The following is a 10,017-nucleotide window of genomic DNA, read 5'->3' on the forward strand; positions in this document are numbered from 1 at the left end:
GATTTGGAAAGCATTAGGTAAGATCTGGATTTAGTTCTGTTTAACTAAAAAAAAAAAAGTCTTTATTATCCACTCCAGTGCTGCTATCCAGTCAACTTTCAGTACAATGACTGTAGAGCAAGGAAAGTGATGCTAAGTAGAGCTTGAAACAGCAAATCTTCTATAATTTTAAAAGTGTGAGCCAGGATTTTGGGTGGCAGCTGACCTGTGACAGGATGCAGTCCTACATACAGCCTGTGCCAAATGCTGCGATGCCCTTTCCCCGGTGTCTGAAGTAAACAGTATAGCTAGAGCAAAACTATCCCTCCTCCCTCCCCTGCCCTTGAAATACTTCGAGTTCCTGTTTGATAAGGCCAGTGGAAAAGACCATGAGAGTTTGGAAAGAAGTCTCATTTCTGATGAAAGAATATTCTGCTTTGTGTTTCCTTTTGGCCATAACTTTCCCGGGCAGAGCTGCCAGCCAAATTTATTCCCTTTGCCTTAAATCTGAAACCCATTAGGAACTGTATTGCTGAGCACTGAAGATCTACACAGGCAATTTCCTCCCAGGGCTAAAGTACCCGGGTAAGTATTGTAAACTTTCCCAGTCTTCCTCCCACCACTGTTTCTGAAACAAAAGCATGAGCTCTTTTCTCCCATCTCCTTCCACAGCCTCCCATCCCACTCTGTCCTTGCCTGAGCTGTTGCTCACAACCACAAGACTTATCCTGTCCAAGCTGGTGCAAGGCATAGGCTTACAGCCCTCTTCTGGGGGCTTCCCATACCCAGGGAGCCTCAGGAGTCCCACCCTGACCCTTGCAGAGGATGGGAGAGAATTTGGGTGTCTGCCTTAATAACCGTAAGTTACTGTTGTTCAAAGAATACAGAGAAAGAGTGAGAACTTTTCCTTCCTGGGCTTTGACCTCCTAGAAGGAAAGTCTAGACCAGAGTGGTCTAAATGGAGTTTTAAATTATTGAAGAGGAAAATTTGTAGAGGCACTTGTGAGTAATGATGCTAAATATAATAGCAGAATTCAGTGAAGCTCTGAAGATATTTTAATCCAGGTGTTACAAATGCAAGTACTCAGAAAGACCTGTTTTTATGTAGTATTTGATATGTGTTAAACCCTGTCATTTTGAAGCTACTTATTTGTCTGTTACAAACATAGATAATGCTGGAAAAATATTATTACTGCTTTCATAAGAATGTTGTGATTAAGTTGATGATAAGATACAGTGTAATTAAAAATCCTGTGACTCCACCGGAACAAGAGGTTCACCCTGAAAGTGCTGTCTTTATGCTGTTAAAAAGCATTTATTTTACAGTGCATTTTTTGTTCTGTTGGACACTTGGCAATATTTTACGTTACATTTTGGAAGTCAAACACCATGGTATAGAGTCTAAATTCCTTGTCTGAAAGTCTTTTTGTTCTTAACCGTCAGAGAATATAAAAAAATCAGCTGTGGTATTTTCAGTCATCTCATATTTCAAATGCCTTTTTATTCAGTGCTTTTATGACCAGTTGCTTGACAACATATAGATATAGTTACTTCATGTGAACAATGCCCCTGTGCAATTGGTGTTGGTATGTATTTTTCAGGGCATATGTCGATATACAGTAGTTCCCAGCCGAGGGAGTTTTTTTAAAAGGGCTTTGCTGCAGTGCATTTTTACATGGTGAAGTGATGTTTTCGTTGAAACTCTTCCATGACATCCTCACTAGGTTGCATCTATTTTAAGATACAAGTTTTATTAATCTGAAGTATGCCAGGCCCTAGTAGTGCAGCATTTTAATACTTTTAAAGTGTCTTTTATGGGATGTTATCATGGGTTTGCAATAAAAATAAAATAAATGGAAAAAGGAAACTATTTAAGAAATTAAAAAGCCTCTTTTGCTAAAAAGGCTATATTGGTGAAAGAGGAAATGCTAGAGTAAAGAAAGAAAAATAAAAAGTGTTAACAGAAATTTAAAAAATCTTTATAGATTCCCTTCATATAGCAAAATAAATTATATTCTTCCCAGAAGAGATTTCTTTGAAAAGTTATTATATTCTGTGGGAGTTTGGGATCATCTTTTAGGAAAAAAATTATATTCTTGCTGCATGCCATATGATAGTTGTGAGGAGGTGGGGAGCCTGTAGAAAGTATATGATTACACAGTAAATGCTACTTTTTTTGACTAATTTCTACAAAATCCCACTTAATTTCTGTAGAACTCCATCAATTTTATGCTTACTGTATTCCTTTTTCATGAGGAATTTGAGATTGTTGTTTTAACCTTTTCCCCCCACTGAGTGGACAATAAGTGAAAGCGACTGCAGTGTTGTGGTTTTTTTTTTTAATAACTTTTGTATCGTCAGCTTCGCCTCTAATTTTTACAATTTTCATAACAGGGATTAGTCATGAATGCTTTACTATAGAAATAAGTACACAAGTCTACAGAAGTTAGAGTGCGCTGCTGTTCTCAGTAGTGAGTGTTTATTGTTTTGGGCTATTACCAAAGAATGGCAGAATTTTTGTACAAGGGACTAACTCTGGAAAACCCCAAATGTAAATATTACAGTAATTTACTAGTCTTCAGGTCCTGGTTCATTTACTTGAAATTTAAGGATTTCTGTTATGGACAAACATCTTTGCTTGAAGAATTCAGGTAAATTCTCTCAATTTTAAACAGAGCAAGAAGGATTTAAGCATTTGCATGTGTTTATATATTTGCTTCCCTGGATTTGGTTTCATTGGCACCAGGTACCTGGGGATTCCTTCTGTGTTTCTTAGTACCAGAGAGCAAGTGGGGAATAGTCATGGGAGTGAATAAAAAAGGGCCAATACAAAATTGGTAGGCTCAGTAAAACCATGTAGCTTACAAACTAGTTCTGACATGATTGCATGTAGGATAACCCATCATATTTTTATTTTAGTGAATAATTTAAGGTCAGTTACTAAGACTTTATGCAGTAATAAAGGTGATCTCAGAAAATGTGCTGTATTATGTGAGTTGTACAGCCATTTTCAATGTTGATCCTATGTTTTTTTTTTTCCTAATAGATCAAATATGGTCTAGTGGGTCACCAAACAGTAAATTTATACAAAGAAAAAAATAGTTGATGGCAAACACAGAGAGCTGATATGTTTTCAAGGAGGACTAGCCTGCTGCACTTGCGAGCGATGATAGATGTGTGTGAAATATAATCCTGATTAAAAATGCATGTGTGAAACCCCTTCGAATAAAGTGCTGTGTCTGACAACATGTTCAGAGCTCCTTTATGTGAGAAGGGCAGGGTAGTGTAACATTCCTTGTACCATTCACTTTCTCTTCATCACTTGCTCAACTCATTGTTCTTCCAAAATTTTCAGCAGATGTAATGCAAAAGAGTTACAAATGCGGAAAGCAGCATGAGGAAGTCTAATGGACTTGCACTGGAAGCAGAGGTTTTGAAAATACACATAAACCAGACTAATGCTTAAATATGTCCAGACTCTGTTTTCATGATGAGGAGTGCTAGGTCTGGAATCAGGGGAAGGTCATGGTCATTTGGCAATTTCTATGACCTGGTCAGGTATTAAAAGTGGAAACTGGTAATGAATATTCACTTTTAGGGCTGAATGAAGCTTCAGTCAGAGGTGACTGAGCTGCCCATGACAATCTTGGCTCTGTATAGAGAGGAAGTATGACACAAACAGCAACCACACAAGAAATGCGCTGGAATGCCCTCTTTACAGGGCTGGATCCTGCAACTCTTTATGCATAGGCACATGCTCTTCCATGATATCTTTTGATCCTCAGAGGCTACTGCTTGGATTTTGTTTGCAGGAGCTCTTTAAGGTAGTAATTAACTGAATTATGAGAGTGCCGAGAAGCTGTTTAGGTGCTGTTCTCTGACTGCTTCTGACTTCACCGACTGTGTGACCTTCTGCATCCCTGGTTTTCCTTTAAAAAGGCTCGTAATTGCAAGAGACGATCCATGATTGCTTTGGTAAGGTGCTCCCTCTAAGTAAAGACTGCAGTGTAGCCATGCTGGGTGTGGGTAATGCTTGAATGCTGTGTTTTGGTGGAGCTGTGCTCTACAGGCAGCTTTACTTGTAAGGTCAAAAACTGGAGCTGTGCCATAACAAAGGGAAGCCTGGGTCCGAGCGAGGATTTGGAGATGCATTTCCCCCATCTCCTTCTACCTTGCCTGCCATTATTAAAGGCCAGGGACTAGTAACCTGTGTGCTGCCCTGTGCCTGTTTGGCTGTGCAGCCTGTGACGTTTGAGAATTGCTGCTTCACCCCTTCCTCACGCCTTGGAGGCAGCTTCCCATCCGACTGCGTTCGTGAGAGTGTTTATTGCTGTGCTCAGTCCAAACACCTGCAGCAGCCATTGAGATGGAACAAAGTCACCTGTGGGAATGTGAAAGAAAGAAAAGGGGTGTCAGACCCTCTTGCAGCGGGTGAGCCATTAAAGCAGCATTTGGGCCCATTTTTAAAGGTATCCAGATGCCTACAGGTGCTGCTAGGCACCCAAAGGGATTTTCCAAAGCCCACACTTTTAAAGGTATTTAGGCATTAATCCAACATTGGAACGTCTAATTCTCACTTTCAAAAGTGCCTAAGGGCCAGATTCTTAAAGATCTTTAGGTACCGAGCTCCCCCTGAAATCAAACAAAAGTTACATCAAATGATCTTATTTCCCAGGACAGTATTCTTGAAGAAGTACCTCCTGGAATATTAATGCACGAAAGACCCAACTGATCTGAATTGGGAGGATATCCGCAAGTTACCGTACATCTCAGCTTTACTCAGAAACCTTGTCTTAAAAGATTCATTCTCGGATAAGGATCTGCTAGCTCTTTAATATAATTACTCCATACCAGTAATCTGGCATGATGACAACCGTCTATTAACTCTGCAACTTAACTCAAAATAACTCAACATTCATTACGTGCTTTTAATATATAATTTTGGTGAATTATAGAGGTTATGAGTGAGCAGTGGCTAAGAGCCAGGATGAATGTAGTGCATAATTCAGGCAGGTATTGCACAACCTTCCCTGCCCAGTACATTATTTCCTCTGTCATGAGAATGTTTTCCCCACAACTTTGGTTGCAAAGTTGATGCTGGTTTTATATATATAAATATGTGTATGGTCAAGGCTTGAGAGCTCTTCTAAACCTTTTCACTTTGCATGCAACCCAAATCTGCACACAGGCCTCAGAGGGAAAAAATCACACGTGTTAAACACACAATTTCAAGCTTACTTTTTTCTTTTCCTCTGTCCTTTGAAACGTGATTATATGCAAGTATTCCCATTTTAGGCAAATGCTTATAGAAGTAAGTCTTCCTGTGCACGTCAACCCATGTGTTTATATTTCCCTATAACATTTAGCCCTTTACACAGGGTATTGAGATCTGGCCAAACTCTCACTGCGCAAAAAGACCGCAGTAAAGCTTCTGAACTGTGGGGACAGGGACGTATGTGGTGAACCCGAAGAGTGCTTTTCCCACTGTGCCTCCTGCTCTGCCTGCCTGCAGAAGGAGAAACTGAGTCAGGAAGTTAGGAAACTGAGGCACAGGAGCAAATTAAATCCCTTACCTCAGCACCGGTGGGGGAGCTGAGAGTATGGTTCAGCCACGTGTTGGGAGCAGGAGGCCACGCGGCCTGACTGCACCTGCCCCCTTCTGCTGCAGATGCCGCTGGCACCCGTGCCTCTTCCAGTGCATGCAGGTATGAATGTCCCGCATGTGATGTGGTGGAGAAAAGTCAGGTCAGCAGCATTTGGTGAATTCCCAAGTAAAAGCCTGATCTAGTGTTATTCACAGGAGGAATTACTTGCAGGATCAGTCCATGAAAGAGGGCTGAGGAAATTCAGCGCAAACATTATTACTTTCTTGATCTGCATGAAGAACAAGTAGCTGTAAATATCAGAGAGGAAAGTTATATCTTGCTTTCTTTTTCCTGCTGTCTCCTGTCACTGCTGGAGGGAGCTAGTTTGCCATAACTTATACAATTACCAATAGTCTTTTTTAATTTGACATTTTAAGAGCTGTGTTGGGTAGAGGATAATTAATAGCACTTACTTGCTTTGAAGTTGAGCTTTAAATTATATATAGCATAATTATGTCTAAAGCCTCTAACTTACTACTTACGGTAGTAGGTATTTCATCCATGTTTTACTGTAACACAGCTCCTCTCTACAGCAGCACTAATCCTTTACCTGGGCTACTTAAGCTCAGAAACATTGATTACGTATTGTGATTTTCTTTCAATAATCTTAATTAATTCCTGATGCCTCTACCTTGTTTCAATTATTTTGAGTTTCAGCTCAATATTAAGAGAAATAAAATGGTGGATGAAATTTCATAACAAAATTTGTTGCAGGTAAAAACCAATGAATAAAAATTACTGTCTTCAAGACCCAAAACCACCAACCTTCTAAAACCTTTAAGACCCTGAATATTTTTTCTAATCCCTGGGTGCCTTTTAACAACTGAAACTATTTTTTATTTTTTATAAAATTGTCAATGGCTTTTCTTCAGATTTATTGGGGCTTCTGTTTAGCTTCAATAGTTGTCTTCTGTGTTCCAGCTATATATGCAGTAATACTTCTGTATGTGGTTGTATTTCTTTCCTTTTTTTTTGTTATCCTGATAACAGAGAAAATAAAGATGTAAAAATGAAGGCTCTACTTGTATAACCTACGTGGAAAATTGTACAATTAAGGGTTCATTTATTCATCGCACACACGCTCACACAATCTGCTTTCCAATAAATATGCAGATATTAGTGACAATGAAATCTTGCTTATCCTTAGTATTCTCCAAATTTTACTTTGCAATTAACTGTATTACCAGGTTACATCTATATTAGTATATGTTTCCCCTCAAATTCTAAAGAGAGTAGAGTCTCTAATTTATTTCCCATTCTGCAGTTGATATAAGCAGGGTTTTAATGCTGGTGATCTCTTTCTTAGTTAAAAATACACACTCTGAGTGCTCTGAGATTTATGTAAGAACTTGGAATTCAGACATGGGGTTTTACACTGCTTCTTCAGTTAAGATTAATTAGCAATTATTATTAATAAAATTCGCAGTGTGAATAAAGTGTTGTCTTTCTAGTCTTTCCTGCAGTCTCTTTTATTTGGACTTCAATATTGACAAGGTTGTGAATAGTGAGGAATGCAGTTGCTACCAAAGTCACAAAAATTGGTATTATGGAAAGACAGATGGTTGCTTGTAAATATTAAACAAGGGGTAAATTGTAGTCTTGATTTAATTTTGGTTTAGGTGATTTTAGCAGGAAGGAGGGAACACAGTGACCGCAGAAAACACAAATGTACTTTTAAATATTTTAGATTTCTAGTGAGCTTCAGCTTCTCAACTGAATTTAAAATCAGTAAGCCTTTCACTGTGCTCTAGATAATGAAGCTTGAAAACAGTATTTACTAGAAAGATGCCATGCTGTCTGATACACTGCTTTAGTGCACAATTAAAATAACCCCCCCCCCCAAATAATAGAAAATATCAGGTGATGCTGGAAGTGCTGCCATAAAGTTTTATTTCTACAATCAGTTGGAAGGTAGAGAGAAAAGTAAATAAATATACTGTTTTGATTAGTGTGAACAATATAACATTAAAGGTCATATCAGCCATATGATTTATCTTAAGAATGCAAATTTGCTGACAGTGAGTTCATGTAAGTGGAAAATACACAAGTTTGCTTTGTCTTTCTCTCTCTTTCTTGCAGTTTCATTTGTTTCATTTGCCTTTTTTGAAAATATGTGGACCTGAGAAGTTTGTCCAGAGGAGACATGGGATCCATCCCTGCATTTTGAGGAGGAAAAAATTATTTCATGCTGACCAGTTGCATGCAGCAGACTTTCTTTGTATAACAATATGAGCTGACTTTGGTGGCCAGCATCTCTTGGGAAAAGGCTATGCTGGTGCCCGAGGCCAGATAGGCTGGCGCGGGGCTGGAAAAGGAGCTGTTTGGGGCTGTGTCGTTCTTGGGAGCATTTGCTTCTGCAGGAAAGAGGCTTGTCCAGTTCTGGGCACATTGTAAATAAGGATTAGACAAATTACCCTTTGGTTCTGATTGACCTTTCCAATATGCACTATACATAGGGAGGTTGTATGCGTTAAATAGCTTGTAATGCTTATTGTTTATATAATAAATAAATTTTCCAAGTAAACGTGTTTCTTCTTAACCCTAACCAATGGCTACAGGGAATGGTAACAGGCCTACTGGCCTATAGTCCTTAGTTAAATCATCAGTTTGTTAACTGCTGTTTGCAATCTAAACCCTCCCTCTGGAATGGACTTCTTTAAAGCAAAATGAAATAAAATAAAGGTAAGTAAAAGTAAATAGATTTTCCTATTGAAAGTTATTACTTCAGGAATGAAGAAGATGGATATTGATCCACACCATCCTTTGCCATTACAGTCAGGTTCACATAGATAGCTCAGACACTTTATTCTAAGCAAACAGCCATTTTCTCTTCTGACTTGGATTCCAGTGAGAATTGAAAAAAGTAAAAGGTTTGTAAAAACATTTTTCTGTCCTTCTTACAGGGACAATTTATGTTGAAGTAACAGTTTCTGAGATACTTGCACCTGTTATTGATTTATTTCTTCTTTGTCATGAACAATCTCCTGTTTTATAATACAGTTACCCTTGTGTGCTGCCCTAAGGTAGTTATTCAGAAATAGTTTTACTACAACAAAGTCCCAGAGGACTTCAAAAGACAGAAAACATTCTGAATAAAGGAACAGGCATTTGTACATACATTGGTTTTTGCATCTTATATAGCCTATATCAATGAGAGTAATGTTTGTTTCCAACAGCAATAAAGAGTATGGCATGACATGCAATTGTCATAACCCTGTAAATGATGCTGGGGATCCATAAGATCCCTTGTTAGAGAAAGCTTGCAGAATGACCTTGGGAGTCTGTGGAGTGGAAAACAGTTCAAAAAAATAATTTAAAAAAAATCAATCTAAATAAATGAATAAAAATAACACAGTTTCTAGGTGCTGCTATCTGAGATGCATGTGTTCCTTTTAGGAAAAAATTGGGTCTGTAATATGAATGATTTGGAAGCAAATGTAGTGTGGAAATATAAGCATCTTTCTTTCACTTATTCATGTACCTGTAGGCATGCACACACATGCACAATTGCTTGCTTGTTTTAATATAATATTTCCATTATTCCTCTACAGCTCACAGTTTTATAGTTAGAGATTAATGTGTGACCTCTGCCTTCCTGACTTCAACTGATTACTACAGAGGAATTCTTCTGTTTTTACTTTTTATCACATCTTCTGACATTTTAGTGAATAATACTTGACAGCTACGAACATCTGCAAAAGTTACTGTTATCATAACTTGAGCTCAACAGAGCTACTGTCACTGATGCTTAGGAGGGATCGTGTTGCTAAAAAGATGGGGAGTGTGTTTACATTCTCTCTTTTTTTATTATTCTTGTTGGATTTACAGTAGGAACATTTTATTAGCATACTTTTTCATCAGTGAAGACACGTGTCTCTTATATTTAAAAAGGATAGATGTAAAATGTACATTGCTTGACCATAAGTTTGCAGTCTAGCCAGGATGTTTGATGAAGCAGTTTTCTTTCATATAAGATTTTTACACACATCATGGAATAACTAGACTTTTTTTTTTCTCCTCTCCTTTTTCTTCATTCTTTTTTTAGTCTATTGGGCAAAGAGCTACTGACAAGCTTAGAGCCACAAAGCAGTTTTAAATAGTACAGACTTGTAAGTTATTTGTGTTAAAATAATTCCACTTTATTCTTCTGATTGCTTATTCAGAATGCACCCAAGGAAACTGTTATATTAGAGTCTCCTTGAAGACAGCAATGGAGACAGCAAATGCAGTTAGTCATTTATGTGCATATTACAGTATAAATCACAAAGATTAAGGGCCGTCATTTTTGGGAGTACCGCAATTTTGCAACAAAAAGCACTTAAATAATTACCTTTTTAAGCAACTTTTATTGACTATGCAGGAGGATAAAAAGTAATCTTACTTGTTTTAAATG

At 38.0% G+C, this 10,017-nt stretch overlaps 1 long non-coding RNA gene across 1 annotated transcript; it reads left to right on the plus strand.

Moving 5' to 3' along the window:
• The first annotated feature begins 386 nt into the window (after positions 1–386).
• LOC141942165 (uncharacterized) lies at positions 387–8,001 on the plus strand. Its single transcript, XR_012628547.1, has 3 exons — positions 387–564; positions 652–838; positions 7,704–8,001. It is a non-coding gene; the product is annotated as an uncharacterized LOC141942165 (long non-coding RNA).
• The last annotated feature ends 2,016 nt before the right edge of the window (positions 8,002–10,017 follow it).

This window comes from Strix uralensis, chromosome 4 (assembly GCF_047716275.1).
Source record: "Strix uralensis isolate ZFMK-TIS-50842 chromosome 4, bStrUra1, whole genome shotgun sequence".
NCBI classification, from domain to species: domain Eukaryota; kingdom Metazoa; phylum Chordata; class Aves; order Strigiformes; family Strigidae; genus Strix; species Strix uralensis.